The sequence below is a fragment of the Ursus arctos genome, unplaced genomic scaffold, assembly GCF_023065955.2.
Source record: "Ursus arctos isolate Adak ecotype North America unplaced genomic scaffold, UrsArc2.0 scaffold_17, whole genome shotgun sequence".
Classification (NCBI taxonomy): domain Eukaryota; kingdom Metazoa; phylum Chordata; class Mammalia; order Carnivora; family Ursidae; genus Ursus; species Ursus arctos.
Window position 1 is genome coordinate 22,772,465 of NW_026622841.1, and position 19,282 is coordinate 22,791,746.

The 19,282-nt window shown below is 41.0% G+C and overlaps 1 protein-coding gene across 5 annotated transcripts in view; it reads right to left on the bottom strand.

Moving 5' to 3' along the window:
• The window catches only part of SMAD4 (SMAD family member 4), a 99,813-nt gene that overhangs the window by 47,032 nt on the left and 33,499 nt on the right, over positions 1–19,282 (bottom strand). For 2 of the 5 annotated variants that reach the window (XM_026496330.4, XM_048218434.2), the window contains exon 1: positions 8,405–8,802. The exons of 1 other annotated variant lie outside the window; for it this stretch is intronic. The gene's annotated coding sequence lies outside the window, so the exon portion shown is untranslated. Of the gene's footprint in view, positions 1–4,925; positions 5,077–7,966; positions 8,282–8,404; positions 8,803–19,282 lie in introns of those variants that run through there. 2 more of the 5 variants (XM_026496332.4, XM_026496333.4) reach the window with 2 other exon arrangements.

Consider the following 19,282-nt stretch of genomic DNA (forward strand, 5'->3'; position numbering starts at 1 on the left):
AACCTTGTTACTAGATTTTCTCTGGGGATAATTTTGTAATGTATAAAAATATCAAATTACCAGGATGTACACCTGAAACTAATAGGATATTGTATATCAGTTACACCTCAATCAAAAAAAAAAAAAGTTTGCTATAGCGCCTGGGTGGCTCAGTTGGTTAAGCATCTGCCTTCCGCTCACATCATGATCCCAGGGTCCTGGGATCAAGTCCAATGCAGGGCTCCCTGCTCAGGGGGGAGTCTGCTTCTCCCACTCCCTCTGCCACCCCCCCCCCATTTGTGCTCTCTCTCTCTCTCTCAAGTAAATAAATAAAATCTTTAAAAAAAAAAAGTTTGCTTCAATGGGGACTTGACCCCTCTGCATTTCTGAGTTGCATCATCTGGCCCCTTTGGTTGACGCACCAGAAACAAGATCCCATGCCCTACCACACAGCATCTCTTCCAGGTCCCAGAAGAAGGGAAGAGGCCAGAAACTCAGGGTGGTGACTGGTCAGTCTGGCTGTGCAGCAGGCCCAATGACTGGTCACCTCCATGTGGTAAAGCCATGCGGTCACAAACGGAAGAGGAAGAACGGAGCAGCAGCTAAAACAGAACAAGCTGCTAAAGGTCTTGGAGGTGATGGCATCGAGAGAATCTTAGAAGGAGTATAAGATGTGCCTGATCTGAGTATTTCATATCAGTTTCAAATACTGTTATTGATAGGGTGTTACAGGCCAAAATATCTCTCCCCACCAAATTCGTATGTTGAAACTCTAACCTAACCCCTCATAATGTGACCGTATTTGGAGACAGAGCTTTAAAGAGGTTAATCAAGGTTAAATGAAGTCATTAGGGTGGGCCCTGATCTAATATGACTGCTGTCCTTATAAGAAGAGATTAGGACATAGACATGTACAGAGAAAAGACCATGTGAAGACACAGGGTAGAAGACAAAGCCATCTACAAGCCAAGGAGATAAACCTCAAAAGAAACCAACCCTGCTAACACCTTGATCTTGGTCTTCCAGCCTTCAGAACTGTGAGAAAATAAACTTCTGTTTATAAGCAAAGAATAAAAAAAACCAAAATTTAAAAACCCAACATTTTTCTGAATTCATAAATTAGAGGTTGTTAAGAAAAGAATCAACAAAGTCCTCTAGGTGGCACCTGATTTTTGTTGGCCAAAAATTCTGTAGTTGATTTTCCAAGGAAAATCTCTACCCCTCCAGGCAGGTGGAATAATCCCCAACCTCACCAGCAACGGTCACCTCCTAGCCACATTAGTGGTTTCAAAGATAGGGAAGGACCCAAATCAGATCAATGACACAGCTCCAGGACTTCTGTTGGAACTACAGAGGGGAAAAAAATCTCTCTGCTGGACTTGATACTGGGAGTAGCCTGGAGCTGACCTGAGATTTAAACAGAAAGGAAAGCAAAGCCAAGAGCGTCTGGGTGGCTTAGTCAGTTAAGCATTCCCTTTGGCTCAGGTCATGATCCCAGAGTCCTGGGATCAAGCCCACATGTGGGGCTCCCTGCTCAGGAGGGAGTCTGCTTCTCCCTCTCCCTCTGCCTGCAGCTCCCCCTGCTTGTGCATGTGTGCTCTCTGTCAAATAGATATATAAAATCTTAAAAAAAAAAAAAAAAAAAAGCAAAGCCAAGACAAAGAGTCCTGATGATACTGGCTGGTTTGACCCAGGATCCAGCACTCTGAGACCAGCTCTATTTCCAGACCAAGCCAATGAATTCCCCTTTTGACAAAGTTTGACTGCTACATGTTTCCCAGTACATAATTACTGAACAAAAATTAAATTAACATTCTCAGAAATAACAGTGATATAATACAAACCACATAAAATCTGGAACCAATCAGTAACCTAGCCAATAATACAGATAATTAGTTACTTTAAAATAGCAGTTGTCAAACTCTCTGGTCTCAGGTCCCCTTATTTACATTCTTAATTATTGAGAATTCCAAATAGCTTTTATGTTCTAAAACTAAAAGGTATTTAAATATGTATTTATTAAATTAATTTAAAATAATAAGCCCAGTGTGTGTTAATAATTAATGTTTTATGAAAAAAACTACTTTCCAAAACAGACAAAAATATCAGTATTCGGAGTGACACTATTTTCCATTTTTGCTAATTTCTTTAATGTCTAACTTAAGACAGCTGGATTCTCATATTTGTTTCTGCATTCAATCTGTTCTGATACGGTGTTTTGGTTAAAGTACAAGAAGAAAATGTGCCATACATACATACTTGGAAAAGAGAGAAGTATTTTAATGGCCTTTTTAGATAATAATGGTTATTCATCTTTTATTCAACACAAAAATGCAACAAATGGCAATCCTTAAAGGTTAGCTGCAATGTGGAATCTGAAACTGTATCAATAAACTTCTTGGCTCTGTTGTATACTGTACTTTGAACGGATCTCCTACCCATGCATGATCTTGTAACGTCATGCACTGGTCACTAAAAAACACTGGTTCACCGAATTATACAGATCTTCCAAATGCTGACACATTTCCTTACACAATATATATATTTTTTAAAAATCATATTCGTTAATATCACTACCAATCTCATTAGAAAAGTCTTTAAGTATTACACAGCTGGCAAGCCCATGTGGCAGACACAAATTTTCAAATCTAAAATTTTCACTTGAAAGATCATATTTTATCATGGCAACAACTAGTTATTCTCCTTGAGTGTGGGGCCCACTTCACTAATTTCCAAGGAAATACCTGACAAATATTCAAGTCTGAGTGAGTATGGTTCATCTGTTAGTCGTTCTTTTAAGTAAAAATGAGAGGTAGTCCACTAAAAAAAGCAGCTAATTTACCTTGCAGTTCAACCACACAAGTACTATTCCTAGAGATGAACCTTGTACTTGGATGTGCATAAGAACTTTATGCACACTTCCATTTAAACACACTGAATATTAAAAAGATATGCACTCCAGGGTAGAGATTTTAAAAATAAAACTTTTACTGCTTCACCAAAGATACTGTTAAGTGAAACAACATTTTTTCAAATGCTTAACGTTTGTTTGGCTGTGAAGAACACAGTAAAGATTCATACAGTCTGATGCCACTGCCTTGATTCATGCTAAGGTGCCAGCAGTTTAGGACGCACCACTGCTTCTTCACCATCAATGCAAATGTCAACACAGAAAAACAGCAAGTAACATGTTTTATTATGAAAACAATTTTGACTTCATGAACCTCCTAAAAGAATAGCATCATAGGGACCCCAGGAGTCTGTGGACTACACTTTGGGAAACACTATTTAAAAAGATTGAAAATTAAGATGAATTTTAATAACTAATAACTGAAAAATACATATCATAAAACCTCTGAAACGAAGGAAACTATCAATTCATCTAGCTTATTCTTTCAAAAGTGGTGTTTCAGAATCCCCTGCAGGTTAGCCCAGCCCTACTAACTATATTTCAAGAGTGGGGCCCCACCTAAAAAGCACTCTAGGAGTTTGAGGTGCTGTCAGTTTTACAAAGCACTGATCTAGTCTATGCTAGTCTACACATTTCACTTTACAAACTACCAAAAAGAGAGTGAAACAAATTACAATATCATGAACATATGGAATTGATTACAAAACTAACTACACAGAAGTCATGTCATTTTTCTTTACTATTAACTAACTGCCTAATTTCAACATCTATACACATACAGTTCTTCCTTTAATTTTAGTGGGGCATATCTCTGACACAGATGTATCTAGTGTGTTTATATACAATGATACCTGGTTTATCTTACTCCATTAAGTACTACTTCCATTCATCCTTTCATCAGATGATTGAATTACTACAGTGATTAGCATCTGTTGATACTCTAGAATGCACTAGCAAATACTACTGATATCCTTAATTAAGTTTTACATTTAGAAATACATTTTGATTTGAAAAAGATCTGAATTCATTCACATTAAAATAAAGAAATCATACCTTATTACAAAAGACAAATATTCCGTAGTAGTCCTTAAGAAAAATAAATGATATGCATTCTAACCATGCAAATTGCGGTTTGATGGATTTTAAGTAAATTACTGCAGTGCATCAGTGACTGCAAAATAAAGCCTGTCCCATACTTAGGCAAAGCAATAAGGATAAAATATCCAAAGCCTTTATAATCAAGGAGTACTTTTTTTTTAAATCATACAGATTCCCACACCTCCTCCACTCAATTTCCATTCTGAACTTGTGTTTGTGTGCTGGAATGGAATGTGGAAAGAGAAAAATAATTTTTTAAAAAAAATAGTTATTTCAGAGATGAAGATTCAACTACTGTTCGACCAACACTTACAAACTACTGCAGATGATGTAAATGGAGAACTGAACATGCCCTCTTTTTATGATTTCTAAAGAAATGCTAACTAGTTGGGCTTGCTGAGCAACTGTCTCACAGCGTGTAAGTTAACTCCTGACAGCAAAAGCTAAATGCAAATTTGCCTCTCAGGAACCAATGAAGTGACCCCATTAACTGGTGCCTAGAAAATGTATGGTTTCCAAGCAGATTAACCCCCCTTGAAAACCAAATTCCTTTGGGAGTTTAGATGATAATTTTGACACCTAAACAAAGCCCTAAGTCTCTAAAAGGAGCCCAAATATGCATTTTAGAATACTTTAAGAAAAAGATCAACTTCCTATTTAGAATAGTAATGCTATACCAACTTCTTATCATGGGAAATACAAGTCCCTAAAACTTGCTACGAGACATTTCAAAGGACTTGAAAAAATGAACAAGAGAAAAGAGGAGAGAGTGGGACAAATGAAGGGACAAACACTTAAGCAAAACTAACATGGCAATACCTCCACGAGACCCATTAAGTTAGATGTGAGATGATTACACAGTACATATGTACATCATTGTATTAAAGAATGTAAAGCTGACACAAGTGAAACAGTTCAAAATACAAAGTTAGAGGACCTTAATAGCTTAGCCTCCTCCAACTCCAATCCTGCTGCACCCCAGGCCAACTGAATCACAATTTCTGGAGGTGGGATCCAGCCACCAGTATTTTGCAAAGCTCCCCAGAAGATTTCAAAACGCAGCCAAGGTTGAGACCACCATCCTCATCCTTGGGAGTAAAAAAGCAATAAAAAGATGAACCCCACACAGTTACAAGTTCTCCAAAGTGCAAACAATTTTCATTTAAAATGTAAATAATATAGTCTTTGAGCTTAAATGTATTTACAATTATCACCAACTTTAAATTAAGATGTTACAGCAATCTTTACAATCAGTCTCTGGTCTCTATCTATCTGACCTATGATATAATTTGCAGTAGCAAATAACCAAGACTTAAATTATAAGATTCTGACCACCAATCATCTCAGTTTTACATAAGTAAGCACTACCCTAGTTTCTATCCACTCTCATGGTTAAAACAAATTTTCCTGGATGCCAATCACACTACAAAATAATGTCAAGGTGACACAACCCAAAATACCATGTTCCTGAGAAACTGGAATTTAGCCACATTTCCCATCACCAAAATTACACATTTTAAAATGAGAAAAAAAATCCAAAATTTCTAAATCTGACTCATTACCACGTCTATGTTTTGTCATATTATGATGCAAACGGTATCATACTGAAAGCTGCTCAAATGAGTACCTACACATATTTAACTGTTTGAATTTCTTTTTAAAACAATCAAATCTTCAGCAACTGTTGAGCAAAAAGCCCAAAATTTGACAATTTAACAAAACTATATTATATCCTGTGTTATGCTGACCCAAGTCCTTTAACTTTGATTTAGTGTAGAAAACGACATCAATGAAACCGTTTTAATCATGTTAGTTTTACACATAATTAAGCATCACTTCAGAGTCAACCTTTAATCACGTAAGCAAAACAAAAATTTCTAGACAACTATACAATCTTCTAGAAAAAAAGGAAATCAAAACATGTACAATGAGTACTGAAATGGCCAACCTAAGATTTTAAAGACCCATTCATGCTAAAAATCACTGAATGAAAAATGAAAAAAAGTTAGGCATGAGCTAGAGGTGGACAAAGTAGAACTCAAACAAGTTTAAACGTAAGAAAAATAACGTACTCACCAAAATAGGCAAAATTTTAGACGAGACGTATTATGCAATTTAAATGTAATGAACGAGGCAGATCCTGTAGGGTTAACTGCCCTAGTAGAGGCCTCAGCAATTCACAGCTCAATTAGAATAGTGTCTAATGATGTTACTATAACACCAGCTCAATCAGAAAAAAAAAATATATATACAAAAAAAAACAGCTTCCAAGCCAGAGAGCTGGAGTGTGACTAGGCAGCATAAATTAGTTTAATACTTGCTCTTTAATTTGCCGGGGGTGGCGGGGGGTGGGGGGGGGGGGAAGGACCTAAAGGGGAATGCAGAAAAAATAATTCACACACAAAGAAACAGATCAACTAAAATGTAGTTTAAGAAAGTGAACCATACATAGATTTTTAGAAATAAGATTTGCTGCTTCAGAGTATAAGCAGAACTGCTTCAAGCAGCAAAGCCATCAGAAAGGCCAATGATCCATATAAAATGTATTCTAAAAATTTCAAATTCACTTTCTCAGCCCAAATTTTCATTAAATCTGCAACCGATTTGCAGTTCTTTTCTAAGCTTAAGATTTACAATGATGGCACTTAGCTAAACAGAGAAGCTTCTACTTAGGCACTCCCACTTCAAAAATAAAAAAAATTAAGATGTAATACCTCTTTAAAGCAACCTCACCCAAAAACCTGGAAAGCAAAGAAAAAGCCACTTCTGTTAACAGACTCACAAAATGTTATATATATATAAAAGCCTCTAGAAAGGCTTTTAGTTTTAATTCCAACAACTTAAACCTACATAATTTATTATCACCTTTAGACCTAAAATACTGGGAGTCGTAAATGCTTAGCCTGCCTGTATTACTCTGTTCTGTAACAAGCCCTTTTAAGAAAACAAAATCATAGCTTATGAAACATTAACAGGATATCATATTTTTAAATGTTAATTATATCAATCATTTACAACGTGAAATGTCATATACTAAGCATATCAGAACTTTTCAAAAGAGAAAATAAGAAGTCCTTAGCCGAAAAAGAAAAGTTACACATTAGAACTTCCTATGCTATATTTCAATCGAAATATATTTAGTGTCAGTACAACAAGGCAACGGCAATTTATGAAATCCACAATAAAATTTATTCCAATGCAACGTTCTAAATCTGATTACTTTTTGAAAGTATGCATTTCTTTATTTTCTCTAAAGACTACATGGTCTCTTCCAACAAAAATACTGAACCTACTTTTTAAACCCCACATAATCGAATTGCTATTGAGACTAAAAAGATGCTAATTCTGACAAAAGTCAAAGATTGTTAACAAAAATTAGCCAAGATTACAAGCCTTTAGAAAATTAATTCAAACAAATTAAAATGATTCCACATTATCTTGTGTTTATAATTCCGGAATAACCGGCAGGTTGCCCTTAAACTATGGTACAAAAATTAAAGGCATTAAGAAACTAAATTCAAAATAAATAATTAGAAATACATTTGTTCATTTAAAAAAAATTGCTAGGGTTTTAAGGGGGAAAATAGCTATCAATTACCAGCAGAGTTTTTAAAAACCTCCCTATACCCGCAAAGAAATCTTTCAAGTTAACCACACACACCCATTTCTTTGAAAATCTTGCCTGAGAAATTATAACCTCAGTTTGGGGCATGTGATGGAGCCACCGCCCTACATCCTACACCAATTTCACGCTCAGTACTTGTAGTCCTAGCAGTAGGATAAACTATATCTTTTATTTTTTATTAGGAGTGGGGTGGGGTGGGGTTGGGGTGGCGGCCAGTTAGGTACTGAGAATGCTTCCCGCATACCGCCATCACCCACAATACTCAAAAAGTAAACAAATCAAAGCCAGAAACAAGAACTGGAATGACACAATCAGTAAGGGAAAGTAAAGCACAAAGAGAAAACAAAAATTACCTTGAGAAAAGAAATTAAGGCAGGCCATTTACAACTTTCATTTATACCTAAGGCGACACACTCCAGCCTACCCAGCGCGCTCGGCTGGGGCGGACAGTGCAACTACTCAAGAACAACAAAGAGAAGCGGCGGCCGCAGCAGGAGTCCCGGTCCGAGTTTAACTTGATTCTGCCACAGACCGCAAGGGGAGTTCGGGGCCGGAGGACCGAGCCCAGAGCCCAAGGGGACGCGAGGCCCGGCGGCCCCGCCGGCCCTCCGCTGGGGCCGCCGGCCGGCCCCGTCAGGGGACCGCGCTCGCTCTCCCGGCGCACCCGCCGGCCTCCCGCTCGTTCCCCGCCGCCGCCGCCGCCGCCGCCAGGAGCCCGCCCCGGGGCGGGGAAGCCGCGGGCGGGGTGCGCGGGCCCGGCCGGGGGAAGGGGAGGGGACATGGCGCATTACCTGGGCTCGGGCGATGGCGGGGAGTGTCCGCTCTCCCGCCGCGGCTCGTCCACGGGGACGCCGGGCCAGTCGCTCCCCGGGTGGCCCGGAGCGCTCCTCGGCCCCCGCCCAGCCGCGTCCGGGCCAGGCCGCCCCTCCTCGGCGCCGCGCCGCTGCCCGCGCGGGCCGCCTCGAGCTCCCGGGCCGCCCCGCGGCGGGGTGCCTCTCTCGCGGGGCGCCCGGCTCCCTTCACCCGCTCCCGCCCCCTGAGCGGCCGTGGAGTTGAGGGGAGGGTGGGAAGGGCCTCCCGAGGAGAGCAGGCGGGCGCGAACGCGGGCTCCGCCACCCGAGCCGCTCCGTTACCGCAGCGGCGACGACGACCAGGGCCGTGTTGTTGCTGCCAACTTGTCGAAAGGACACTGAGCATGCGCGCACGGAGACAACATCCGGGTAATTTCAGGGTTTGGCCCTTTTTCCCCCCGCAGCTTTCCTTTCTCCCGGCTGCCCCCGCCTCCCGCCCGGAGTGACGGGAGGGTCGCTCTGCGCCTGCGCCGGTGAGACAGCACCAGTCGGCTGGATGCCCTGAGTCCCGTTCTGGGCTCCGGCCCTGGCTGAGGGCGCTGCCGCACAAAGCTGCTTGGAGGGAGTTCATCAGAGAAATTGGCATCCCTTTGCAGAAAAGTACTCAAGCAGCGGGAGAGCTAGGAGTAGAGTGGGCATCCAGTAAGTGTTTATAAATAGCGATCAGCCGGCCCTTGTGTTTTGAGGACCTGAGGGCACAAAAATTAGACTTGGACAGCCACCTCCAGGGTGAAGGTGGCTGTAGCGGTTTACTTTGGGAAGAAACTGGCAATGACCGCACCTTCCCTTTCCTCCAGCCCTGGATCACTGGATCCAAAGGTGTTTAAATTTGCCAAATCCCTTTTGGGCTTAAGAGATGCACAGGAGAGTCAAGGAATCATACATTTGAGAGTCTGGCCAGGTGTTACGAAAAGTGAGTGGAAGAGATTTAGGTGGAAGCTCAGAGTTGGAAGGGACCTTCAAGGACCTACAACACACCTGTTAACTAGGTTACCTGTTGGGTAGGGAAAAGCATAAATTCTGCTTTAGAATTAATACTTTATTCGAAAGTTTTCCAAGATGCATGCATTTCTTTTATATTTAAAGTTTCAGAAAACACATAATTATATATTTTTAAATTTTTATTTTTGTTACCAAATTTTTATTTTTCGTTATATTTTTGTTACCACCTAGAAGATACTTCCATGGGGGGGGGGTCCTATGAAAACTAATTACTGGGAAGTTTGGGTTTTTTTTAAGATTTTATTTATTTATTTGACAGAGAGAGAGAGAGACAGCCAGCCAGAGCGGGAACACAATCAGGGGTGTGGGAGAGGAAGAAGCAGGCTCCCAGCGGAGGAGCCTGATGCTGGGCTCAATCCCAGGACTCCAGGATCACGACCTGAGTGGAAGGCAGACGCTTAATGACTGAGCCACCCAGGTGCCCCAATTACTGGGAAGTTCTAAAATCATTTCTTAAGTCTGGTCACCCTCCTCCCTTTCACACACAGTGTCCTACCCCCTATTCCCATACTGTCCTCCCCACCATCACATTCTGTGCTCTTATCTCTTCTACGAGAAAGCCTCTACAACTGTCATTTTCACTGGTCCTTACTCCTGGGGTTCAGGAAGACTTTCCAAGACTAGTTTTAAGGTAATTCATTTACAGATCTTCCACTGCTATATGTACGATTTAATAAAATTGTTCAACTTGAGAAATTACCTGAGGACAGAGCATCCCCTTTCAAAACTTTCCTCCCACCTGACAGAACAAAATAAAACTCTCACCCATTACTTAAGGTGCATCAACTCAAGATGTATTTATTTTTTTTATTTTATTTTGTTTATTTATTTTGAGAGTGCAGGGGAAGGAGCAGAGGGAGAGAGAGTATCCCAAGCAGACTCCTTGCTGAGAGCAGAGTCCGATGCGGGGCTCGAACCCACAACCCTGAGATCATGACCTGAGCCAAAATCAAGAGTCCAACACTCAACCAAGTCACTCAGGCACCCCAACCCAAGATGTAAAAACCTTCAGGGCAATTCAAAGGGACAGTTCAGAAATTGGTGTCTTGGGGCGCCTGGGTGGCTCAGTTGTTAAGCATCTGCCTTCGGCTCAGGGCGTGATCCCAGGGTCCTGGGATTGAGCCCTGCATGGGGCTCCCTGCTCTGCTGGGAGCCTGCTTCTTCCTCTCCCACTCCCCCTGCTGTGTTCCCTCTCTCGCTGGCTGTCTCTCTCTCTCTGTCAAATAAATAAATAAAATCTAAAAAAAAAAAAAAAAAAAAAAAAAAAGGAAAGAAAGAAAGAAAGAAAGAAAATAAAGAAAAAGAAATAAATTGGTGTCTTTGATGAGCAAGTGAATGACCTGAATGGGTTATAAATTCTTTTGCAAGTCAGGTGGTTTCCAGTTCTTTGCTATCAACAAAATTGAAGGAAGGTCTAACTAAGTGATTTGGTAATAGATTAACATGTGGTTCCTAGGCAGTATACCTCAGAAGGAGTTAAAAGTAACATCACTATAGGGGCACCCGGGTGGCTCAGTTGGTTGAGCATCCAACTTGATTTCAGCTCAGGTCTTGATCTCAGGATCAGGAGTTCAAGCCCCACCTTGGGCTCCACCCTGGGTGTGTGTGGAGCCAACAGTAACATTCCTATAACTAAACCTCTTCCATTCCCATCTGTGTTAGTTATTTATTACTGTGTAACAATTTAACCACAAATTTAGCAGCTTAAAACAACACACATTTGTTAGTTCACAGTTTCTACGGATCAGGAGTTTAAGCAGGGTTTAGCTGGGTTCTCTGCAAGAGCACAAAATGAAGCTTGATTGGGAAAGGATGCACTTCCAAACTGTTCTTGGCATTCAGTTACCTGCTGGCTGCAGGACTGAAGGCTTTTAGTTCCTTGCTCACTGTCAGCTGGAGGTCCCTTCAATTCTTTGTCATGTGGCCCTCTCCATAGGGAAGTTTATAATATGGCAGCTTCCTTCTTCAAAGCCAGCAAGGGGGAGAGTCTCAGTGTAAGACACTGGTAACAACCTCACGTAACATAATCATGTATGCATAATCACATACATCCTGTCACCTTTGCCATACTCTATTGGCCAGAAGCAAATCACAAGTCCCACCCTCACTCAAGGGAAGGACACCACACAAGGGCACAAATGCCAGGAGGCAGGGATCATGTGGGGCTACATCAGAGCCCACTACACCATCTATTTATTTATGCAAATAATAATCCCTTCAACACCAACCTCCTCAGAATTTCTCGTCAGGTTGTCTTCACTCTCTTGCTTAAGGAAAACCTGACTTTCCCCCTAGGACAGTGTATCCCCTGCCATCCTGCCAAGTAGTGGCAACTGTGTTTTTTACCATAAGCCTCTCAGACTGTGCCTGGAAGTGGAGTAGATGTCCTCCTTGCTCTTCAGCAGACCATCCTCCTCTTCCCCTCCTAACCTGCAGCTTTAAATCTTGTTAACCAGTACCCCTCCTCATTGCTTTCATTCCCCTTCATTTTTCACCATTTGCTCCTGTCAGTCACTCCAATACCACTTCTCTCTTACTTCTAGGTGCTTCTAATGTACATGTGGATGATCTTCCCAATACCCTGACCTCTCAGTTCTTTGACTTCTCCTCCAGGGATCTTGTCCTACCCTAACTCAGTCACTCACTCTCATGAGCATAATCACAGAAGCCTTCTCAAATTTGCAACTTCATCATAATTACAATTTCAAACATCTTATACTCTTTTTTAAGATTTTTATTTATTTATTAGAGAGAGACAGCCAGCGAGAGAGGGAACACAAGCAGGGGGAGTGGGAGAGGAAGAAGCAGGCTCCCAGAGGAGGAGCCTGATGTGGGGCTCAATCCCAGAACGCCGGGATCACACCCTGAGCTGAAGGCAGACGCTTAACGACTGAGCCACCCAGGCGCCCCAACATCTTATACTCTTAACACCATCTCATATTCCAAATTTCCTTGTAGCGATTGTTTAAAGTACATATCCACTCTCTCCCATCCTTACCCAGATTAAACCCCTGGCCAATCATTGCATCACTCCCTTGCATACACCCTCAACCCCAGTACTTTCTTCCCCCTTTGTTGTGCGTGCTGGGCAAAACCACAATCCTGATCAAGCCAGTTCTCCACCTACTCTACACCAGCACCCCTACATCTGAAAGTGGCTAGAGAAAAACACAATCACGCTAGTGAGTTTCACTGCAATTTCATCATTCTTAACCTCTAATGGGCCCTTAGTCCTCCTCCAGAATCCCACTTCCCTCCTCCGTTCTTCCGGATTTCATACCTCTCTGTCCTCTAACCTACAGCTCCTTCCTTTTCATCCTCATTTTCCAGTTAATAACCTTGCTTCCTTTTTCACTGAGAAAATTGAAGCAATGAGATGAAAATCTCCACAGAATCCCACGATCTCATCTACCCATACCCACATACCAACGTCCGTAACCTCTTCTCCACCTTACCCTCCATTATGTATTTGAATTTTCCATGCTCCTAGCCAAAGACAGTCCCTCTGCTAAGGCAACAACCCAATCATGGCTTGCCTAATCAAGATCATCACCATCACTCCAACAATTATCCCCCCCTCGTCTAATTATCAATATTTTCCTCTATGCTGGGTCATTCCCATCAGTTTATAAGCAGCTGTTCTTTCTCCAATAATACAAAATCTCTTTGGCCCATTTCCACTGTCAGCTACTGCCCCATTTCTCTACTTTAATTCCAACAAAACTTCTAAAAGAGTTTTCTACACTTTCTGTCTCTAGTTCTCCCCCTCTCTGTAGCAGAATATATGCCATATGATACAATTTATATAAAGTTCAAAAACAGACCAAATACAATGTCTATGATAGGACTACATATACATATGTAATAGAATCAAAACAATGCACACAAGGTTACATATGTGGCATATTTTAGGTATCCAGCTGAGCAGGTCTCCCACCTTCTCTTAAAGCAACTCCATTCATGCTTTCATCCTTACCACTCTATCAAAACTATTCAAGGTCAACAATGAACTTCATATTGCCTAAGTCCAATGATCTATTTGCAATTCTCATCTTTTTTTTTTAATGATTTTTTTATTATATTATGTTAGTCACCATACAGTACATCCCCGGTTTCCGATGTAAAGTTCGATGATTCATTAGTTGCGTATAACACCCAGTGCACCATGCAATATGTGCCCTCCTTACTACCCATCACCGGTCTATCCCATTCCCCCACCCCCTCCCCTCTGAGGCCCTCAGTTTGTTTCTCATAGTCCATAGTCTCTCATGTTTCATTCCCCCTTCTGATTACCCCCCTTTCTTTATCCCTTTCTTCCCCTACCGATCATCCTAGTTCTTATATTCCATAGATGAGAGAAATCATATGATAATTGTCTTTCTCTGCTTGACTTATTTCACTTAGCATTATCTCCTCCAGTGCCGTTCAAGTTGCAACAAATGTTGAGAATTCGTTTTTTCTGATAGCTGAGTAATATTCCGTTGTATATATGGACCACAACTTCTTTTTTTTTTTTTTTATTAATAATGATTTTTTATTATATTATGTTAGTCACCATACAGTACATCCCCGGTTTTCGATGTAAGGCTCGATGATTCATTAGTTGTGTATAACACCCAGTGCACCATGCAATATGTGCCCTCCTTACTACCCATCACCGGTCTATCCCATTCCCCCACCCCCCTCCCCTCTGTAGCCCTCAGTTTGTTTCTCATAGTCCATAGTCTCTCATGTTTCATTCCCCCTTCTGATTACCCCCCCTTTCTTTATCCCTTTCTTCCCCTACTGATCATTCTAGTTCTTATGTTCCATAGATGAGAGAAATCATATGATAGTTGTCTTTCTCTGCTTGACTTATTTCACTAAGCATTATCTCCTCCAGTGCCGTCCATGTTGTAGCAAATGTTGAGAACTCATTCTTTCTGATTGCTGAGTAATATTCCATTGTATATATGGACCACAACTTCTTAATCCAGTCATCTGTTGCAGGGCATCTCGGCTCCTTCCACGATTTAGCTATTGTGGACATTGCTGCTATGAACATTGGGGTGCATATGGCCCTTCTCTTCACTACGTCTGTATCTTTGGGGTAAACACCCAGTAGTGCAATGGCTGGATCATAGGGTAGCTCAATTTTTAACTTTTTAAGGGACCTCCACACGGTTTTCCAGAGTGGCTGTACCAACTTGCATTCCCACCAACAATGTAGGAGGGATCCCCTTTCTCCACATCCTCTCCAACAATTGTTGTTTCTTGCCTTGTCTATTTTTGCCATTCTAACTGGCGTAAGGTGGTATCTCAGTGTGGTTTTGATTTGAATTTCCTTGATGGCTAATGATTTTGAACATTTTTTCATGTGTCTGTTAGCCATTTGTATGTCTTCATTGGAAAAGTGTCTGTTCATATCTTCTGCCCATTTTTTGATTTGTTTATTTGTTTCTCGTGTATTGAGTTTGAGAAGTTCTTTGTAGATCTTGGATACCAGTCCTTTATCTGTAGTGTCATTTGCAAATATATTCTCCCATTCCGTGGGCTGCCTCTTAGTTTTTCTGTTTCCTTGGATGTGCAGAAACTTTTAATCTTGATGAAGTCCCATAAATTCATTTTATCTTTTGTTTCTCTTGCCTTTGGGGATGTGTCATGAAAAAGGTTGCTTTGGCTGATGTCGTAGAGGTTGCTGCCTATGTTCTCCTCTAGAATTTTGATGGATTCCTGTCTCACATCGATGGACCACAACTTCTTAATCCAGTCATCTGTTGAAGGGCATCTCGGCTCCTTCCACGATTTAGCTATTGTGGACAATGCTGCTATGAACATTGGGGTGCATATGGCCCTCCTCTTCACTACGTCTGTATCTTTGGGGTAAACACCCAGTAGTGCAATGGCTGGATCATAGGGTAGCTCAATTTTTAACTTTTTAAGGGACCTCCACACTGTTTTCCAGAGTGGCTGTACCAACTTGCATTCCCACCAACAATGTAGGAGGGATCCCCTTTCTCCACATCCTATCTACAAAGAACTTCTCAAACTCAATACACGAGAAACAAATAAATCAAAAAATGGGCAGAAGATATGAACAGACGCAATTCTTATCTTAATTGACCTGTTTGTAACAGCTAACACAGCTAATCACTTGATTCACCTTTTCTTTTTTTTTTTTTTAAACCACATCATCTCAGTTTTCCTCCTTCATCACTAGTCTTTCTTTCCCTGTCTTATTTCTTCTTTATTCATTCTATCTCTTTTCCCAGACCCAGGGAATGGCAATGACCTAGGGCTCATTCCTTGGATTCTTCTCTTTCATATCTATACTCATTTCATTGGTGATCTCATTAAGTCTCCTAACTTTCAGTACCATTAGAGATATATGATATCATCATATATGATGGCATTTCCAAATTTATATATTCAGCCCAGACCTCTCATCTGAACTCCAGATTCTGATACCCAGCAGTCTACTGTACATTTCAAACTTATGCCACAAACTGAAAAATATTCTCCCTCAAACCTTTTCAACCCACCAATTTTCCTGTCTCAGTTGATGACAAGTCCATCATTCAAACTGCTCAGATCAAAAACCCTAGAGTCATGCTGGGGTCATTTCTTTTACATCTCATGTCTAGTGCGAATTCAGAGCATCCCTTACCATCTCCACGGCTACCCCCTGGTCATCTCATGTTTGGATTGGTCAACCATCATTTCATGTTTGGATTAGTCTCCTAAAAGCTCTCTCTGCTTTCAGTCTTACCCTTTAGAGTCTGTTCCCAACGTAATAACCAGAGTGATCCTCCTAAAACGTAAGTCAAATCGTGTCACTCCTCTACTTGAATCCCCGCAATGGCTTCTCATTTCACTCAGAGTAAAAGTCTTTGTCCTTAAAGCAATCTACAGGGTTCTACAAGATCTGGACCGCCACCCCACCCCATCATTACCTTTCTAATCTCATCTCCTGTTATTCTCCTGGATGAATCTCCTGCAGCCTTACTAACCTCCTTTATTGATCCTAGAAGATACCAGCCACATTCATTCCTGAGTTAGAGCCTTCACGTTGGCTCTTCCCTCTGCCTGGCACACATTTCCCCCAGATACCTGCAGTGCTAACTCCCTAGCCATCTTTAGCCCCACGTCATCTTCTCAATGAGGCCCACCCTAACCTTTTTAAAATCACAACTCATTTTGAACCCTATGCTATACCCCAGATCCCTCTTACCCTGCTCTATCTTTCCTCATAGCTCTTCTAATATGCTATATTATTTACTTATATTTATGCTTATTGCTTACTATCTATTACCCCCCACTAGAATATAAACTCCATGGGACAGGAATTTATCCCATAATGTTTAAAAAAATATATCCCAAGTGACTAGAGTTGTTATTGACAAATAGGAGGTGCTTGATAAGTATTTGTTGAATAAATGAACAAGGTGTTTCATGCTTCTATCCATAAACAATGAAAACTAGGGATAGAGTTGCTCTAAACTGTATATTATTCCAGCAAAAAGTATTCTAAATTTTAATTTTAATAGTTCATCAAAATTCATAATATTGTATGTTGTTTATACCAATTAGGTATCCAAATTTATTTTTTTTTAAGATTTTATTTATTTATTTGAGAGAGAGAGAGAGAGTGAGTGAGTATAATGGGGGGCAGAGGCAGAGGGAGGGGGAAGCAGACTCCCCGCTGAGCAAGGAGTCCTAATCAGGGCCTGATCCCAGGACCCTGAGATCATGACCTGAGCCAAAGGCAGACACTTAACCAACTGAGCCACCCAGGTACCCTTCAAAATTGTATTAATAACACAGTCAAGATGAATGTTTTATGTTTTTAAAGATTATTTATTTATTTATTTGAGAGAGAGAGCACAAGTAGGGTGAGGGTCAGAGGGGGAAGGAGACTCCCCTCTGATCAGGGAACCCAACACGGGACTTGATCCTGAGACTCCAGGATCATGACCTGAGCCGAAGGCAGACACCCAACAACTGAGCCACCCAGGTGCCCCAAGATGAATGTTTTAAACTTAGAAACTCAATCAAAGATTTTTTTTTAATTTTTAGGGAAGTAGGATAGGCTGGTCAATAAAAGATTTTCCAGCCTCAAATCTCATATTATAATGTTCAGGGGCAAGTGGAATGGAAATACAAGATAAGGAGAAAAAGACTGATGTAGAATTTCTTTTTAAGAAAAGCTTGTTCATGTATTTTTTGAATGGATGATAGGTACAATATGATATTTAGATTCCCTTGGATACATTTAGAGAATGATGTAACAATCTTATTTTAAAATGCCAATACTTATTATGCCAGAAATAACAAACTTTGCCATTATTTAAACTTAAGATGAAACGTTTTAGATATGACCTTTAAAAGTACAAGAAGAGACGTGGTTTCTCAATTTTCTTTTAAGAGACATGCAAGCAAGAAATTTTTAAGACCACAGTCCCAAAGCACTCCAAGGGACCTAAGCTACCACCTTTCCTGGGACTTCTTCAGGTGAACCATCTCAATCCTATATCCATCTCTGACCTGGGCAGGCAAAGGCTTGAAGGCTTTCTCTTCCTTTTGTTTTATTTGATGGCTCACCTCCCTGACTTGGAGCTTCCCCAGGGTAAGGAGAATATAGAGCTTTTGGCTTTTCATTCCGCTTTTGGCTTTTCATTCCAGAGGTGGAGACAGAGATCTCCCACCTCCTTCACTGCCCAGCAAGGAAGAAACAGAATAATTTTTAATATGGAAGTGGCCTAGCAATTGACAGCTCCAGGCATGAGTTAGTATCATGACATTTAGGAGTTAACCCAATGTTTTTAAAAAAGAATCTAAGTTGCCCTTGAAAATCATTTAACATTGATTAACCTAAACACTATAAGTATTTCCCACATTCCTAAAGCCCTATAGTAAACTCTGTCATCTCGTTTGACTTAAAGTGTTGGAAATTATGTTTGAGGGTGACTGATATGCATTTGACTCTCAAGCGATGTGTTCTTTCAGCTTTATAGGAGGCCAAACACTTGATGAAGAAAAGAGAAGATGGGTGGAGCCAACGCTCCATTTTATTTATTTATTTATTTTAATTTACTGAAAAGCTATAATAACTGTTATCCATGCCAGACCCAGCAGGGCCACAAAGGCAGCTGTGGACAGAATCCCAAGGGTAGGGAAGGGGTGGAGGCAGGAAGGAAGGAATTAGGTGGGAGGGGAAGGGAAATCACAGCCCACCTTTGTCTGGCCAGTCCTCTAAGTATTAACAGAGACCAAGAGGCACTGAAAGCAAGGGACAGGATCAGTACAAACCCCTCTGTCAGCCCTAACCATCCGTGCAATGCACATTTTATTCAGTACTTACCAGGTACCAATTAATAAGGGATTCGGAGATAAATTTACTATAGTCCATGCCCCTGAGTAGCTCCCAGACTAGTGGGGCAAGAATGAAGTGTTGATAGATAATTCTGATAATGTGGACATGGAATACTGTGAGGAAAAAAAAGAAGGAGCAACCTAATCTTGCCTGCAGGATTTCAGAAGCCTTCATAAGAAAGTGACATTGGAACTGGACTTTGAGGTAAAGTAGGAGTTTGCCAGTGGAAAAGGACTGAGTGAAGACATTCAAGGCAGAGAAAACAGGCTACACCTATGACAGTGGTTGGCATGTTTGTGGAATGGTTGAAAAAAGAATTCAACATATAGCCATAGACACACTTGCCATATACAAACAAAACAAAACAAAACAAAACACAATACAGCACTTATAAGAGGGTATTCATTACAACATTGCTGCCATAACAGGCTGTTGGAAAAACTCAAATGTTTACCCAAAGGAGA